The sequence below is a fragment of the Pogonomyrmex barbatus genome, unplaced genomic scaffold (assembly GCF_055798465.1).
Source record: "Pogonomyrmex barbatus isolate J1 unplaced genomic scaffold, ASM5579846v1 scaffold2, whole genome shotgun sequence".
In the NCBI taxonomy this organism is placed as follows: Eukaryota; Metazoa; Arthropoda; class Insecta; order Hymenoptera; family Formicidae; genus Pogonomyrmex; species Pogonomyrmex barbatus.
In genome coordinates, this window is record NW_028297116.1 from 17,779,698 (window position 1) to 17,798,683 (window position 18,986).

The window sequence follows — 18,986 nt, forward strand, 5'->3', positions numbered from 1 at the left end:
ATCGTTTGGAAGTGGAACGACGAAATCCGAACGAGCTGCCGCGCCGCGTCGTCGGTGCCGAGATAGCTGCGTCTCGCTTTATTTCTCGAGGCGAAGGTAACCTGCATCCGCGGTTGAAGCTGCGAGTTATCTCGATCTTAAAATCGGTACCATTACGCGTGAGCGCACGCGAAAAAAAGAAAGAAGTTCTCTTACGCGCATTCCTCAAGTTGATCGGCTCGATGCAAATTGCGTGATGCCGCGTATGCAGCGATAATTATCGCGTAACATCGCGGTCTATCTTTTATCCCGTCTAAGTATGATCTTTAGAAATTAATTGAAGCGATTACGCTTAGTATTATATCTATATTATGATTAAAGGCTATGACTTTATTGGTTGTGAAGCAGTCGTAAGAGGCTCTTTATTTTGTTCTTTTTTTTATCAATGATTGTTTTTTTTTTTTTTATTATATTTTTTTTTATTACATGGTTTTTTGAAGAGAAATTATCAGATGATCTTTATCTTTATTTATTAATCAATATGAGAAAATAAGGTAGAAAAAAAATAAGGGACGGTATATGTCAAAAGGACGATGTTAAGAAAGAGGAGACCTTATTTGTGCTCGGGGTGAAAAATAGTCCAACGACTACCGTTTTCGTTTTTTATTTCTCGCTTTTACGAGACTGGTAATCGTTTTCGGCGGGTAGATGGTAGATTCTCAGATAGAGATCTACTTGATTGGAAGTCAACTATATCTCTTGTCTCGCGTACGGATCTGAATTTATTGAAAGCGGTAACGAGTTCATAAAAAATTTTCTTCCTTTTTTACGCTTAAGAAATAATCCCTTTGAATAATTTAAATTATTTATCACAGATTTTTACGTAATTTACATATTTTACTTAATTTTAAATGCAATTTTAAGTGTAATTTTATAACGAAACATTAACTAAAATTTGAAGTTTTAAAATTCATTATTTAACGAATATAATAATAAAACAATTAAGTCCAGAGAGAGAGAGAGAGAGAGAGAGAGAGAGAAGGGGGGAGGAGGAGAGGGAGAGAGAATTTGCGCAATATATTTTTGAAAGATGCTGTAGCTAATTAAAGATTTATTAGGGTTGTGTAAAATTTATTATTTGATTGCGCTTGTTACTTGAAATGATCGCATCAGCATATGATCACGACGAACAGAGTGAATTTATAGTAGGCCCGAATGATTACATTTTTTTCAGTGGTTATTAAATATTTTTTAGAGGGTGTCGGTCGCGGGTCGATACAAATTTCGGTTATTAAGGCGGCACCGTGTGTAATCGGATCGAATTACATCTCGAATTACCGAGGGGCGCCGGAACGGGGGTTTCTAACGAGCTTTTTTATCGCCCGTCAATATGATTCGTAAAGCTCGAAACGTGTCTTCGACGAAACGTTTAATGATCGCGTTGAAATGCGCGCGCGATTATAATTTGCCACATTTTCCTTCGTTTTATATCCGCCCCGGCCGAGCGGGACGCGTTTTATCACCCGTGCAATAAAACGCACTGTTATTTCGGTGAATTAACGTTTCGCTAATTTTTGCCGCAGGTGAAGCAGCAACGCGAGACAACCGAAGCGGGGATCGACGAATCCGATATTGGTGAGTCTATATAATATATATTTTTTTCTAGTCTTTGTGTTCAGCATTTTGCGCTATCTGGAATTTAATATCTACTAATATAAGCCATTAATATCCATCTTACAATTAGCTATATTTTGCGCGTCTTCTATCAATGCGTTTTTAATTTCAAAAAAGTAACTGGAAAACATATTTTAATATTTAGCGATCAAAATTTATTTAGCGAGATAATATATGTGGATTGTCCGTTCTTCGATTTAAAAATTGAAATCTCTTTCAACGACAGATTGAAAAATGTCGTTGAACATTCCGCGCTTTCCTTACAACCCATCCTTCGCGGATAAATCTTTTATGCGTCTCGATTTATTCGTCTATCCTTTGGAGAACCACGCGGAATTCTTTGTTCCCTTGGACCGGTCCAGAGAATTTCCGTGGACCGAATAAAAAGGGCCGGACCATAATACCGCGAGAGGACCCTTTCGATCCCATTGAAACGTCGAAGCGGTATCGGGTGGGGTTAAGGGTGGCCACGAGGGCGAATGCAATATTATTCAAAATCACGAAAATCTCCGTTTGTATTTTGTTAGTTTCGGGGTCCATTCGGGACCCCGTAGATGCATATCTTACAACCCTGAATGGGCCACCGTACGGGGTAAGCACCGGTCGGTGTTTGTTCGTCGTTTTTCCCCTTCGTGCCCTTCTCGCGTCACGATGAGAGAACCGTGAGGGCGAGAGTGATCCAGGTAAAAAGGGTCAAACACGGGCACAAAGGGTGTGCCCTCACCCTCGCGCGACCGGGCATATCGTGAGTGCAACATAACGTAATCATAAAAGCGACACTTCGATCTTACGCCGAGAACGAATCGAACGCATTGAAAGGAGAATTCAAGACGATTTCAAGGGTTGATTCGTGGAACGTCATCATCGTCGCCGTCGTCTCTCGTTTCTCGGGAAAACCTGTTGCGTGCCACCGCCGACTGCACGATATGCAATGCAGTTTCCGCAGCTGCCGTTGCGCAGCCCTTTTCTCGTGTTTCCACAAAGAACACCAGGTGCTCGACTGAAATTACCAGCGTCGTAGATTTTCACCGGAAACAGGATGATTAGTCCGCGAGTAACTAAGTGTCTTAGTTATTGCACTTGTCGCTAACATCCCGGATTTTGACTCGGAGATCTTTTATCCCGTGACTCAACCCTTTCACAGGTGCGTAGCCCGTCGGGAGGGAAACCCTTTCCCGTATTGTTCGCGAGTTTCCGCTAATCCTTTCGACGTTTCGCAGGTAAAAGGGTTAGGATTCTGGGTTAGCGGACCGTTGAGCGGAAAATGGTCCGATTAACGGTACGGTAGTACCGAGATAATTTGATAAACTATTTAACCGATGTGGCGCAATATATATAGTATTTTTAGTTTGGCGTAATTTGAGATCTTTTTCTAGATCTGTTTTATTTCGATTACTTGAAAAACCAAGGATAAATATTTTACGTATTTCCGAAAGCGTATTTATATTTTCAAGATTTTTATATCAGACTGCTATCTCAAATTACTTTTATCAATAAACTGAAATAAGAAATCTTTTAGATGATTTCAATGATAGAATGAACACAATTTTAAAAAATATTTGGGGAGGGACGAGGTTCGAATGAACACGAAGAAAAGACTTTTTCTGAAGCAGATTCTCGCAAGTTCGAACACGTTCGGATTTCGCCATTCTGCACAAAGGCGGAATGGTTTCTACGCGAGAAGAAAAGATTTCTTTTTTTCTTAACGCGTTACGTAAACTCGAAATGCTTACGGCAGACTCCTCGAGTCCGCAGGTTCGTCGGTGCAGGTTCGAACCTGCATGGGACATTCAGGGCTCGCTTTGATCGAGTTTCTTCACGTGCCAACTGCAGATGAGACGTGTTGTTCGAAAGTTGCGCGATCTTCCACACAGATCAGTATTCATGTCTCGTCCTAAAGTCTTGCGCAAAGGGAGGACCATCTTACCGGATGCGAAGACCTGCCAAGACGTTTGAAAAGCGAATCTAACGTGGGTGGGTGCATCCTTGGGAGGGTGTGTTGTGAGAAAGTCTTTTTAAAAGGACGCATTCTAACTCTCTCACGTGATGCTTCGACACGTATTTTTCAATGGCGAATTTCATCATCCTAGATACACCATAGAAAGGGGAAGGGTTTCGGGATTTCACTCCCGTTGCTTTTGCACGATATCGAATGGTCGATGTAGATTTTTTTCTTTAAATTGCAATTTTCTAATTGATAAAAATCATTATACGAGTTCAGATATAAAAATATTAAAATATATGTATGTTTTATCGAGAATCCAATCCCTTTGAAACGTTTAGTTTCAATAAAGACGCGTCGATGCGTTTGTGATGAACTTGATAAGCTTCAAGATCAACACGAGAATCCTAATATCAATATCAAACATTACTGGTACACCAAATTCGAGAGTCTTGACAAACTTCTCTGGAGGACTTTGCGGCGATTTTCCTTCCTTCGACCCTTCGGATTTGAAATCTTCCAAAGTCTTGCGCGCCAAGCTCGGAAAGATCCGTTTCCATTTACGAGTCGGCATTTATGTTCCTAAATAAACAGCTGTTCCTCGCAAGTTCTGCACCTATGTAAACACAAGATCTTGACGAAACTGCCGCACGCTCGATCGATTTGTGTGATTCACTCGACCGGGGGTGAAGGAGAGAAAAAAAATTTCGAGCGGAGAGTTCTGAAAGAAGAGTGTCGGAAGGAGAGGGTCGCATTGAAGATCGCAGGACCATGAATCTGCCTCCGGGGCACGGATCCATTCTTAAAGGATTATCATTATAAATTATACATTTCCCTTCTTCCCTTTCTGTGCTGCCCTCCTACACTGCCGGATGACCGGTAGCAGCTTAAGGATTTCTATCACAGGATTAGCGTGGACCGTGTCATCGTGGTATCCTGTCTATTCGATTCGTCTTCCTTCGGGAGCAGAGATGCTCGCGAGATCCTTTTGCGTGTTTCACGATTTTTTTTTTTTTTTTTTTTACGACGTTACGTTCCATCCGCGCGTGAGTAACATTTGCCTCGCCGAGTGCGTTTTATTTTTACAAAGGACGCGGATGTAATGATATTGCAGATGCGCGTAGCTCATAAATCCATCGTATTCGCAAAGCGTAGAAAATTGCAACGGACAGTTCGGAACCTGAATCAAATGCGAATGAAAAAGAGTATGCAAAACGGAATGTTTCAGACAAGAAAGGCGTCGCTTAGATGATACATGTATATTAATTTGATAATATGTAATGATATTATATTATATAATAATTCTTATTATTAATAATTTTTTTTACTTATGATAATTTTAAATGATAAATTTTATTTTAAATTTCTTTATTTTTCTCTTTCTTTTTCTCTGAATTTCGTTAATGTTACAATGAAATATATATATATATATATATATATATATATATATATATATATATATATTTCATTATAACATTAATACATATAAATGTATATAAATATTACACAATATCTTACATTATTTTCACTTGTTAAGAGTGAGACAATTTTAAGAATCTAATTTATTGATTAAATTGATTTATTAATTCCAACACATTTGATTAAAATTAAGGTTATAGAGATACAGTCTGATTTATTTTTAAAACAGTTCATAATTTTTTGAGATACACAAAAAATCTGCGCGCGATACAAGACGGCGCTTAATTTTGTCTCACGCGATTTATTACGAATCGGCGAATTATATTGAATATCGGCGTTCCACAAAACGCCCGATGCTGATTCATCCATCGATACGATGACGTTTTTCTGGGCCGTCTGGACCTCGCCCCGAATCGTCGAAATGTACGATAACAATTATTCGAAAATGCTCGTTCGAATGTCAAAGGCGACAATGACTTTTCGCGAAGATGAGACGACGGCCATTGCCGACGACGTCCCTTTCGTCTTTGTGCCTCCCGAGTCTTTTTTACGTACACGTGGAGGAGTTTGATGGGTCTCTTTGGTCGGGGCCCTTTTCTCGTACGCGAAGGGTCCTGTGGGCGGAGCGGTTGGCCGAGAAAGGACCTCATTCGAGTCCGGCGGCGAGGATTCTCTAGGATCCTGACCAGCGGGATAAGGAATGAGCTTTCAAAGGGGCTGAAATTGAACACGTGCAAGGGTGAGTCAGAGCAGCAGAAGGAGAAAGCGAAAAGAACATACAAAAAGAAAGAGAGAACAGCAGGCCCCAGTCTATGTGGGCCCTTCGAAGATTTCTGTGTCAGATAACGTTGTTCTCGCAGGGCTGCAGTCTTGTCTTTTCTACAGGCTCTATTATGACTGGCATAATTATTTAAGAGAAATTTATTATGCAAAGCATGATTAGTTCCAATAGTGAAATTATTTATCTCTGATAAATCTCTTTGTTTTTTGATATAAAAGTATATTAGTGTCTTACAGATATTTTGATGAAAATATTTTTATCAAAATTTTTAATTATTAAATTAAAATTGAAATAGATAATTACAATTTATGACATAATTAATTTATTTTAAAGGAGGTTTTTTTTCGAATATTATTCGAAACATTAACTGTTGATTGTTATGTGTCTATAGCAAAAAGTTTAAAATTTATTAAAATGTTGACTATGTTGAATATAGAAAGACAAATAAACAAACTGTTTAAAAATGCAATCCTTATAAAAGATTACGCGAAGACAAAGTTTAAATGAATAAATTTTCATTTGCTGTTTGTTTCATCTATAAAGTAAAATACACGACAATTTCCTTTGGAAATGATGATTTCATAAATGAGTTTCTTGAAAATTATTTCTCAGGATCAAAATGAATGCGGCCCTGCGTGCCTCGGGCTCATCATCTATCTCGCCTATCCTTCGGAGTCGAGCCTCCTAGATATCCCTCCGCGCCATGGCAATGCCTAGAGAAGCCACATTTTTTTCTCGTCCGCGTCCGGTATATCCATTAGAACACGTGCATCCACTGTCGTAACAAGTGCCCCGTCGATGCTATAAACCCTCAAGGGGCACAAAAAACCGTGGTCCATCTAGAGAGATCCCCCTTGCCTCTCCTTTTCTATATTCGCCCCCTCCTCCTTCTCCCCCCCCCGCTCGTCCTCTTCGTAACGTCCGAAATAGCCTAATGACTATTACAATTCTCTCGTACGTCGGTGGCACGATTTCTTTTATCCTTCGCGCGGGGATTGCCAACACGGGAAAAGAAATCTTCCGTATCATTACGTTGGCGTGATGAACAACAGGGGGGAGAAAAATCCCTTCCGTGTTATTATAAAGTGATTTCGTGGCGTGCGTGAAAATTGGTACCTCTTCTCGCGTGAGAAGAGCTCCTCTTCCTTTTTGTGTTCTCCGCGTGTCTGGAAAGATAACCGGATTTTCCGTGGAACGCATTGCTTTCCCACTGCGTCGGACAATTAGATAAAGAACGTATATTTCTTTTTCTTCCTTGACCCTAGTGAAATAATAATAATGTAGCAATGATGTACGGTACTTTTAATAGTTGGACACTATTTTATTTTAAATAAAATTTCGTATAAAGAGATAATTGATTTAGAAATTTTAGCTTATTATGGAGGATACAAAGCTGTAACTTAAATTTTTTCCGTCATATCCAAAAAAGCGAACTGTAGAATCGAATTATATGCTCGAAAACTTCCGACTGTGCTTCCGTTTCAACAACTCCAGAGGGACCTTTTAGGTTTGTTCAATATTTTGAACGTCTCTAAAACCTTCGTAATTTCGTACTTTTTTTTTGTGAATCACCAAGCATGTGTTGCTCCTTTTTAACGGCGATTTCCGCTCGAAAGAAAACGCTGTAAGACCCTCGATCGTGCTTGTCGGTCGCGAGTGCTTCAAGAAGAGCATCGGTTTCTTACCTCGTGTCGGACTTTTCTTTGCCCCGGCGATGTTCTCTCGGATCGCGTTATGCGACACCTGACGCAACATTATCGTCACGTATAGTTCCGAAATTGTGTTATTAAATCACTTTAAAAAGATTTAATTACAATCTCGCCTTTTTCGGCACGACTCGGGATAACGAACGAGGCATCTGACTCTCACGTCGGCTGACAACAAGAACGAATCCGAGCAATTACTTCTCCATACACGGTCTCGCTTCTCGAATGATCACCGTAACTGGTTGGTCCCTCCCTCGAAACAAAAATTACTCTACCAAACTCGTCGCCGCCACCGTTGTGCAATCAACACGAGATGTTATTTTAACCGGCATCGCGTGCGCGGCACTTCATAGTTCACTTCAGTTCCCCGCAATTAAGTTTCTATTTCGTTTATATAGGAAAAAAATTTATTACAGAGAGTAAAAGAGTATCGTCTCATGATTGATGTTATTTTTTAGTCGAACCACATACACGAATGTTATACGTAGTTAGAAGACTTCTAGTAAATTAATTAATTTACAAAATTTAATTAGTCGAATACTTTTAAATTAACTTTGAGATTTAACTTTGAAAATTTATAATTAAAAAATGTAGAATATATGTTACAATTGCGCGTATGATTATTATTTAAAGTTGGTCAGTCTACAACACACAAAGGAAAAAAAATTGCTTGATATAAAATCTGCTTATAGAATTTGTCATGATCCTTCGCGTAGGAGTTGCATCATCTCTAGCCGAACAATCAGTGCGGATGATTCGACAGCTGGTGCTCGTCTCTTTGATGGCAAAGCAGGCAAGCTTGTAAATAACATTTAACCGGGGAGTATGGGGAGGGAGGATTTATCGATAGCTGTAGAGAAGCAGGAGTGACCTGTCGTCACGGAATATTAGGGTGGCGATCACGCGAAAGAAGGGTGGTTGCGACAAAAGTGGCACGTCCACGAGGGAAGAAAGAAGAGAAGTCGGCGGAGAGTACCGAAAATCGGTATATTGCTCGGCCTAAAGGCAAGAAACCGAGGCGGCAGATCCCGGCTAACGTGGCGGAACGGGTGGTCCCGTCCATGCATTTTCGGTCGCCACCGCTTCTCTTTACCTTCCTTTGAGCGCTCCTGCCTCGATCTTTCTACCGGGCAACGCGGAAATCGGCGTGACGCGATCGCCTTTTCAACCTCCCGGTGATCGCGGATTTTTTTCCGCGGCCATCGAATTTTATTCAACACCTTGGACACGGGCGAACAATTCAGGTAATTGGGATCTCCGAAAAGGTCCCGGCGACCGTGGAAATCGAGGCGCACAATGCCGACATTATCATGCGGATTATTCGCCGCGGAAAAGTGGCGCGGAAATTCTGCGGCGCGGCGTGTCGACCTCGCGTGGAAAATTATTTCGATCTAGAACGGACTCGCCGAGTAATTTTCTTATTCGGTATCCACTCCATGCTCGTTTCGACGAGATCACGTGGTAGAAGGTAGGATCGTCAAATCGTCACGGATCATATTTGCCGAAGATCCAAACGTGTTTGTCGAGTCAAACAATTTTATTGATCATGTCAATTTAGGGAGTCTTTCAAATTGGTTACGAATTCAATGAGGGTTATGAGATTTCTTTACACAATACTCAAAAAATTTCTAAAGAATTTTATTTCTTGTTGTAAGAAGAGAAAAATAAGATTCTATGGTATATTGCCAAATAATTTTAGATAAATGTATTGGATCGAAATATTTTATCACAAAAATTTAGACATTTATTCAGAATTTAAACAATGTTATTAATATAAAGATAATCTTATCAATGCGAATATTGCTTGTAGTTTTTAATTCTATTGATTTTTTAATATTTTTTTTTATGTATAAGAAGATTGCAGTAAGAAGTTAAGTAATTTTTGAAAAGATACAAATATATTTGTATTTATAAATATAAATTTTATAATTTTATTGTATTGTATTTGATAAAAAATTGATTGATAAAAAAAAAAAAAACTTCTTTTATAAATATCTTTATATTGACAATCTATAGAAAATACAGTTGTAAAATGAGACAAGATCATGATTGAAATCAGAGGTGTCGTCTTAACGCTGCTAGAAAAGATTGTAATCCGACATTGTCCGAGTGTGTCGATGTTGTTATTCTTTTTTTTTTTTTTTTTTTTTTTTTTTTTTTTTTTTTTTTTTTTTTTTTTTTTTTTTTTTTTTTTTTCCAGTAGCTCACCTTTGCCGATCGCGTCATTGGTTCAACCATGCGTGCAAGTCCACACCTAATAGCTTTCTTCCAAGGACTCGTATCGTTAAATATCTCCGGTGGCGCGTAAAGATGCCCGAGAAAGGACTCGTGTTTTCCAAATACGTGTTCCATCGTGGCTCCGTAAGACCCTCGCCTACGGATCAAAGTAGAGCTTAATCGGGCTCGATCTAGAATAAGATCGAGGCTGCAATAGAGTGTGCTCGTCTTAGGCGAATCGAACGGCTCGTTACGCATGGACGATCCTTCTCACGTGCCTTTTTGGATCGCACATACGAATTTAGCTGCCAAACGCTGCAAGAGCAGGGGATTAAATGTCGCGAGGATTTAGGACCAGTTTAGAGATTCTTTACAACCTTTACGCGTTGATCCTACAATCCCATGGAGTTTGCACGTGAACACATGGGGGATTATGCACGCGGATTCACAACGCGTGTGGCTAGTACAACGTATGCATATATAACAAATTACATTGAGACCTGTGTGCTTTAGCGAAGCTTGAAATAATAAACAACTTTGACATCTTAACAATTATTTAAGATAGAGACAAGTTTTACAGAAGAAATTTTTAAAAACAATTTTTTAAATTTATAAATAAATAATATAATAAATAAATATAATATAATAAGTTTATAAATAGATATTACAATAATTTATAAATAAATTTTGGAAAGCTTGAAATATTGCTGGATATATCCAGAGAGATAGAATATTAAAAATTTTAAATTGATAAGAGATTTTCCAACACCTTTCTGATATTAAATTAAAATGCCAACTGTTAACTACCTTTCTTATATAATAGTAATTTATAAACGAGCCTTCACCTTCTCGTTGATCTGCGGATCGAGATTGTAATATCGACACCGTGTAACGGAGGTCCTTTGGAAAACTCGCACACCTGCACCCTCTCGTCGAACTTAGTTAGCCCGCATTGGGTTCTGGATCTTTTCTTCGACCTGCCAGGGGCACGTCCCCGCCCACAAGCCTGCGAAGCCCCCATAGAAATTGCGCAGCGATTCCAATTTACAGGCTCGCTCCCTCGCTCCCTTCTCTCTCGCTTCTTGGTCTTGGTTTCATCTTCTTATATAATGCAGACAGGGCCCTGGATACCGTTTTAAACTAATTTGACTCATAGCGGAGCGAATCCATCGCCGGAAGTAGTAGGGCCCCGCTTTGTAGGATCACCGATCTTACGAGCGACAGAGAAGGGCAGGTTGATGCCAATTAGCGATCCTGTACCGTTAAATGACGTGACTCCGCTCGATTTTCATGAGTTTCTAATTTAACCAAGTGGGTGTCCAACGATCGGCCGGCGTACAATTCCTGTCCGAGATTCTGTCGTATCACCATAAAATATTATGATTCTGATCGATCCTGTGATTCAGCGCCGTTTCATCGTTCGGAATTTTGATTGCCACGAGATTTATGCATCGGGGCGTCTCAGCTATTTTCTATTGAATAGCGTAATCTTTTTCACCGTTGCCATATGGCGGTTATAACAACGGAGAAACTTCGCGCATAATCTGATTTTACGTAAAACGATAAAACATTATATAAAACTTTGAGTGTGAACGAGAGAGAAAGCTAAATCGCGTATGCGTAAATATGAAAGAAAATCTCATTTTTTATTTTGTGACTGTATGCCAACTTTTTATTATAATAAATATTATATATAGTATATATATATATATATATATATATATAATAATTTTAATTAACTATTATTTTTTTGCATGTATTACAATACGCATCTTTGCAATGACATTTGGCGAAAAAAATGGAAAGAAATTTTATTTAGAGTTCTGATTAATTTTATTATTTTCTTCACACATACATACACATACACATTCTTTCTCTTTCTTCGAGAGATTTTATTATGCTTCAATGAGCATTTCCAGACATGGACTGGCAAGGGCTCAATTGCGTGCCCTTTTCACGCTTGCCTCGTCTCGAGCACTCGTTCATCCAAAAGTGGGGCCCCCTGAAGAAGTGGTGCAGAATCTGCTTTCACTATCTGTATCTGAGAGGCACGCCGAGGATGCTTCCTCTGGCGAGGAGAGAAGGTTTTTAACACCCAGGGGCTTTTACGGCCGAGATCACCTTGGGCGGTGAAGGGCGGCCTGTTTTCGTCTCGGAAGGGCCCGGGCTTTCTTGCGGATATCTCATGGCGATACACTTCGTCGCCAGACACGAGCGCAATTAAACGAGAGGTATTTAGAAGGCCATAACGTGAGCGCGAGGTTTGTTTTCGGGACTGTAAAAGGAATAGCGCGATATTATTTACGATTAGAAGGGAGGCGGCGATGGTGGTGAAATTAATGGTTAATTAAGTTAATTTTATGCGAAATGCATATAATGGAATATAAGGCGAGAGTATTGTAAGTTTCCTTTGTGATGCGTGCTCCTAACGAGGTGTAATTTCCGTAAATGCTCGGTAAATTCCGAGGAACGTAAAACCGCGTGATTTTATTTTACCCGCGAAATTCTCTTTACGACTGAAAATTACATGTACCACAATTAATCGATAATGATATCCTTCAGCCGGTTGAGAACCAATTCGTTTTTTGAATATTTCGCAAGTCTGATTATCGCATAAGACAAAGCGGTATAAAATTGATGGATTTTTTTGAAAATAGTATTTGCGAAATTACATAATGATCAATAGAAAGGACGAACATTTTTTGTAAACTTTACTTAAAATTTCATGCTTATTTGAAGTGTCTAATTGCAATTTTTTTAACTAATTATTTTACTAATTAATACAACGGAGCTCTTTCGTTATCTCGCTTAGTTAGTATCACGCACCGCTCGCGAATCCGAGACACAAGACAGAGAAAATAATAACGTTCTCGCGCCGCCACGGCGGGATAGAATCTCTAATCCGTGTTTCTTCCGCCCTGTAATCCAGCAACACTTGTGACAGCCGCGATGTAGTTAGCGAGGCCCTGCGGGCCCTGCGGTGTCACTTTCGACGCCCTCGGAGCTGATCATCATTGACGCGTGAGTGCCTCGCGAGCAGGAGGCGGCCGAGGCCCTTTTTGAGAGGCGAAAACAGGCCGCCCCGTTCGCGCCTTCGCCTCGATCTGCCCACGGAAAGAAACGAGGGCCCAAGGGCGTTAATAATAAAAGTGGGGGCTTGGCGTGAAAAAAAAAAAAGAGTCCCTGTGGCGACGTGAGGTATAAAGAGGCCAAGGCTCGCGTTGCCGGGGTGCTAGGGAGGCGTTCTCGCGCCCGAACGGAGACAGTGAAAGCGGATTCTCCCCCGCCGCTCGTTCCCCCGTAGCGTAACCCCGATTATTTGTATGAGTTGTGAGTTATTGTACGTTACGCGCATGTTGCGGGGCATGTTGAGGGAGCGTGAAAAGAGCCTCGCGGGCGTCTTTCTCTCCGGAGCGGGCGGACGTAGCGTCCGCTTGTTTTAAATTGCATTTCAGAAATTCCAACTTCGACGTTTAATCACGCGCGCCGATCGAGAGAGGGTCGCTTCCGCGTTCTCTCGATATCGATTTCTTTACGATGGAAATAAATTAATATGCAGATTGTTCCCGAATTATCAGATGTACCATCTCACGCACGGATTTTATAACATCAGCAAATTTGCGGTCGGTTTTTCTTTAGTAAAAATAAAAAGGGGTTAGGTTTTTGTTTCTGTTTAATCGAAATTTGATGATATATATCACGTTCTATAAACGTCCTTCTCGAAATTTATTAATGTTCAATATTAATTTTTACTATTTATTGATATATTGTGATTTACAAACGTGATAATTTCTGGGCTTCGCAGCATCTATCTTTCGTAGATGATGACGCTTTGAGATCTTTTCACCGTTTGCGATAGATATCAAGCTGAGCCGGACACATTCTAAATAATATATAACAACTGCGTGACTCTCCTTCTTTCTCTCTCTATTGAGAGGCTTTCACGAGTAGCACACGGTGGGCAAACTTTGGTCAAGAAACAGCATGTCGCTACTGAAACTTTTCAGAGTGTCGCTGCTGGATCGCTCGCAGATCCAATGAGCGATGTTGCAATTTCTGGAGAAAAAAACGACACTTGCGCCGGGGACAATGTCGTTTGTCGTTAAATATTTTCGTCAGCGCGTATATCTTTGTGAGCCTGGCCATCTCGCGATATCCCACCAGGTGGACGTGAAGAAAAGAGCGGGCGCCCAGTACACCTCGTATGCGCACTGGACCGTTTTTTCATTTCTGTGGATGAAAAGTGACCAATTCACGCGATTCCATTTCGGAAATTTCTGCGCGAAAGCCCTTTTTCTCGTTTTCCATGACGATGTCGATCTCATTGTGCGCCGATCGCCCTCGATCGCACCCACACGCTGAGGTGTGTCGTTCAGTTTGTACACCGCGCCGCGGGGTGGAGAACACGTATCGCTTTAAACGAGACTGTCTGTTCCGAAACACATATGCGAGTGTGTATTCCGAGATATATATATATATACAATCGTGTAGCCTATTGAGAGGAAAGTTATTGCTCACTTTTAGCTTCTGGCAACTATAATAAATACGCATACGTGCTGCGTATTCCTTTTAGGAATACATAATTCCATAAAAAAATGCATCTCCTCTCCAAGAGAATATATTTTCCTTGAATTGTAATAATTTAAAACCATACGTTCCATATGGTCCATAATATCAAGAAAAATTGGTTAGAGATTAAAAATGGGATGAAACTCTTATTCAAGCTTAAGCTTGAATCTCCCCTAAATTTTATTCTCCAGCGAGTAAACGTATATCACGGAATCAGCGATTAATGAGACGGTTCGGGACGATGTCGGTGATTTTTAAGTGCCACATCCGAGACCCTTGGCATCGACGTATTTACGCGTATACTCGTCGGACATAAAGTTTCGAAGAGTTTACACTCGAACTTTTACGATGCGTTTCTCGATTCTATACAAGCGCGCCCTTTATTCGGGCCCAATTAGTCGCGCGCGGTCGTATTCGATCAGCATCGATATATCTCTTTTTTTTTTCCTCGGTGTTACTACCACCGTCCCAAGATATCTCATAAAATGTCCGAGATTATCGTAAAGGCTTTTCCTCGCGTTGGCGTTTTCTTCTATGTCTGTAATAAAGTATGTGGTGTTATCGGTATGTATATCGCACGTGACAGAAGACAGGTAGGCGACGTTTCGTCGTGATCACAGTGTACTTTAAATTGGACGCCAGTTGCTACTTACTTACGATGGTGGAAGGGGATAGGGTAACTTTTATGGCTCGATGGCGTCTTGAGATCTCTCTCGACTTTTACGACTTTTACAAGGCTTAACGAAGAATCCTCGGGATCTCTTGGAGCGTTTAAATTTTTCACGCTGAGCCAAGCTGGATTGGATTCAGGTCCTTTGAGAATTGAGTTATTTTAGAAAAGGTTACGTTATATTTTTCTCATTCTTTCGGAGATAAACATATCCTCAATATATACGTCGTTTTTTATAATACCCGAAATTTAAATTTGAGAATGGTTCCATAACTTATGGATTACTTGTAGCATTCTTAAGAAATCTTGTAATTATTACAGAACATTAATTTATACTGAAAGATTATTAAGATTCGAAGAAATTGTGTTTACATCCCTTCTTCGACGAAAACTCAATTTTCTCTATTAAGTCTCTATTTCACGAATTAACAGCTACGACAATACATTTAAAAGTCCCGTCGAGCTACGGAAATAAATCCTTAACAACGACAAAGCGATGTCAATGACGGGTCGTTGGATTTGACTGTGGCTCGTTTGCGCCCCGTTTGCGCCCCGTTTGCGCCCCGTTTACACCCTCGTGGGGCACATCCCAAACACGAGACAAAGTTCCTCGTTCTACGGGTAACCGTAACAACCGCGTGGGCTGCCACAATGGGAAGCACGCTGCACTGTTGGACATTGCCTCAATGGATTTTTCGTAGGATCGCGCAAACACAAGCAAACACGGAGGCGTCTCCGTTTCTTCCGCGTCTAGCGAAACATAAAGGCCTCTTTTCTCGTTCTCGCAGCTTCCTGCGAGAGGAGTCATTCATTGTGCCCACCTAGGGGGGGGGGGACATTGACAACTATCTCAGTCACGAACATGTGTAAAGCCGGGAGATCTGTTTAAGGTTTTACCATTGTTATAAAGTAGAATGTAAGATGTGCGCCATGAACGCTGACTTGGACTGAAAAGGTTAATTAGATAAATTGCAAATTTCTCGTAAAATATTTGAGATGAAATAAAAAATCGCAAATGTTTGATTTAATTACATTTGTAAAGTGTTAAAATATTATAATATTTATATACCGACATATAATAATTTTTTGATGTTATATTTCTCGGTGAAAAAAATTATCTTTCTAAGGGCTAGCGCAATCTGATAATTTAATAGCTTTTCGTGACAGCTTCCAGATGGCCGTTTGTTTATCCATTTATTATCGCAACAATGGCTCCGGAGGTCATCGCGAGTCATTTATCAAAGCTTATGGGGTCCTTATTTCAAAATCGAGCATCGCTACGTCGCTGCGCGATGGAAACGTGAAACCGGATGCTGGGATTACGGAATCCTACGAGATTCTTCCGATCGGAGAAAAAAAGTGAGGAGGTGGTAGAGAAAAAAAGAACATTGTAAGCGCTTCCTGTCCGGCGTCCAAGTGACCCGTATAAAAAAATCGGTAAGGGAGAGGAAACCTCCCTCCCCATCGTCTCATCGGGCGACGGATTGCTGAAGGAAAAAGGAAAACAAAAAATGTATATAGTAGTTTGAGTTCCATGGGAGATCCGACGAACGAGACGACGATCTCTTCCGTGAGAGAGGGCAGGTGCGCGTGTAGTGTTACGAGATGCCTAAAAATCTACGAGATACGAGCGTAACAGCGGTAGCTGGTACGGCTAATGCGTGAATCGGCCGGGTCCTTCGTGGTGGATTAGAAAAGGGCGGGTTTAGAGTTTAATGGGCGCAACAGGTGGACCGTCGATTTCCGAGTTAGTATCGGACTTATTTCTCGGAAAGTATCGGATACGTTTCGCGTGATGCGTGAGTCTTCGCGTGACACGCGAGTGGCTTCTGACGATAGACACGCTCAATGCGATACAGAGGGTTGCGAGCTATTACGGGCACTTTTTAAGTTAAGCGTCGGGAGGGAGGAGTTAGGAAAAAGCTCGTTAGCCGCGCGATCTCCTGCCGTGGCGCAGTTTGCACGCATCAAACGTGCACACTGCGCCACAAACGAGCACGCTCCCTCGTCTCATTTTATAACGCAAATAAAGCCGGAGTAAGCGATATGTTATTATATATATTTTTCCAAATGCGGTAAACGATACGTAATGATATATCATTTCAGAGAAAAAAGAAGATATATATTAATAATAATTAACCGTGTTGTGCAAATATTATTTAAACAGATCAATAACGTTTAAGTTATGTGAATCCGTGTTTATATTTGCTGTAAAATTAAATTATATTTGTTATAGTAATATAATTTTCTTATAGCGACAAATAGCAATCTAAATAAAACATTTTTCCAAGTTTGTAAGTCGACACGTTTAAAGCACTTTGAGATATTATATTCTTTTATTTAAAGATTTGAAGGATTATATATTTAAATTCTGCAAGAAAGTCTCCTCTGACCTCTTGTATAGCATGTTGTTTAAAGTTCCTCGTGACTGAACGGTCATCGAAATATATTCCTGATAGACGTAATAAAAAAAGATATCGAATGAAATAACACGCATGTATCATTGCGAGATGTCGCGGGTTTCTTATTTAAATCGTGTCCACCGCAGGTTGAAATCTGAACGCAATCAGCCCGTCCGTAAATTCATCTAGAATATCCAGTTTCATCGTTAAAAACTTAAATTGGGAGAAACCTTTCTGTTCTCAAATTGCGATAGGCAGGTAAAGATCACGTTTCAGACCTTCTCCCGGCTCCCTTCCCTCCTCCCCCCCCCTCCCCCCGGTCGGGTTATTAATCAGGCGAAACCTCTCGTTGTAACTCCGTGAAATTCAACTCGCGATTTATTGCGGTGAATCCCCGCGGCTGCGTTTCTCTGTGCACTTGGCATACTCTGCACGCGTTGCGGACGTAATGCAATCACCATTATGTGCACCTTGAGTAAGCGATACTTCACTGTTCTGATATACAAGGACACGCATCGCCAACATTTTTAAAGCTCCCATTTATCATTTTTACGATCATTCAAAGATCATTAATATTTACACATTTAGAATATTTTTTTTTTTCTAATAATGTTTTATAGAAAAGCTATTTGACATTTACTTAATATTTAAATCGGAAACAAAAATATATATAAAAATTCTTGTATTTTAAGATACAATTTTTATTGTCTTTTATCTTTGTTTAAAACGGAATAGTGAAGGATTCATCATAGTGTTGTGAGAAAAAAATTTTTTTCTATGGAATTCCATTCGCGTGTCGTGTTATTAGGGTGCACCTGCAGTTAGATAGCTTTTAGCTGTTGCGATACCTGTGAAAAGCTGCTTCGCTAAAAAAAAAACGGAGACGATACGATTTAATCTCGAGTCTTGGGTCATGATATTACGGCGGCGTCGAAAGCATCGTGAGGCTTGAATTCTTTTGACTTTTTTTTTCGTGGCTCCGTCTTTCCCATGACATCATGTGTGCGACTGCACGTGGTCAGTGACTTTTTTTCCACACGTAAGGTTTCACCAGAGAACGTTTTTTCCGTGAGAGTGTGGCTGGAAGAGATTATCTATTAATAGACGTGAGCGTGCTCTGCTTTCATTTTATATATCTCTTTTTTTTGAATTCGGGACTTTTGTGAACGTGTCGGAATTTATGAGTCGGTGTTACTCGTCTTTCAGTCGCTATATACGTGGTTCAAGATAGAGACTCGTGGTCAATGGTTTGTAATATTTTCTTAATAATTTCTTATAAAAATACATTTTATATTATATTTTTGTATTATGTGATTTAAAGATAGAAGAAGAAAAATTTGCAATTTTTTTTATATCTTTGTGAGATAATTTTGTATAAATTATTTTACTTTATTTGGATTCGATATTCTGTATCTTAAAAAAAAAAAATCTGTAAAACTTTGAGATGGAATGTTGCGCGAATTTCCAATTTAGATTTTTCATCTTTTGTATCCTTCGCGAGTCATTTTGTGAGATTTCGTCTTGTTAGTTTCACGTACAGGAATCAGCTGATATGAAATGAAAGGGCGAACGTATATCACGTTTCGATCGAACGTTATCCGATCAGGTACGAGCGGAAGTGGTCACA

At 40.1% G+C, this 18,986-nt stretch overlaps 1 protein-coding gene across 6 annotated transcripts in view; it reads left to right on the forward strand.

Annotated features, from left to right (window-relative positions):
* The window catches only part of LOC105434240 (tubulin monoglutamylase TTLL4), a 139,525-nt gene that overhangs the window by 45,390 nt on the left and 75,149 nt on the right, over nucleotides 1-18,986 (forward strand). For all 6 annotated transcript variants that reach the window (XM_089076219.1, XM_089076221.1, XM_089076220.1 and 3 more), the window contains one exon: nucleotides 1,563-1,614. The gene's annotated coding sequence lies outside the window, so the exon portion shown is untranslated. The remainder of the gene's footprint in view (nucleotides 1-1,562; nucleotides 1,615-18,986) is intronic.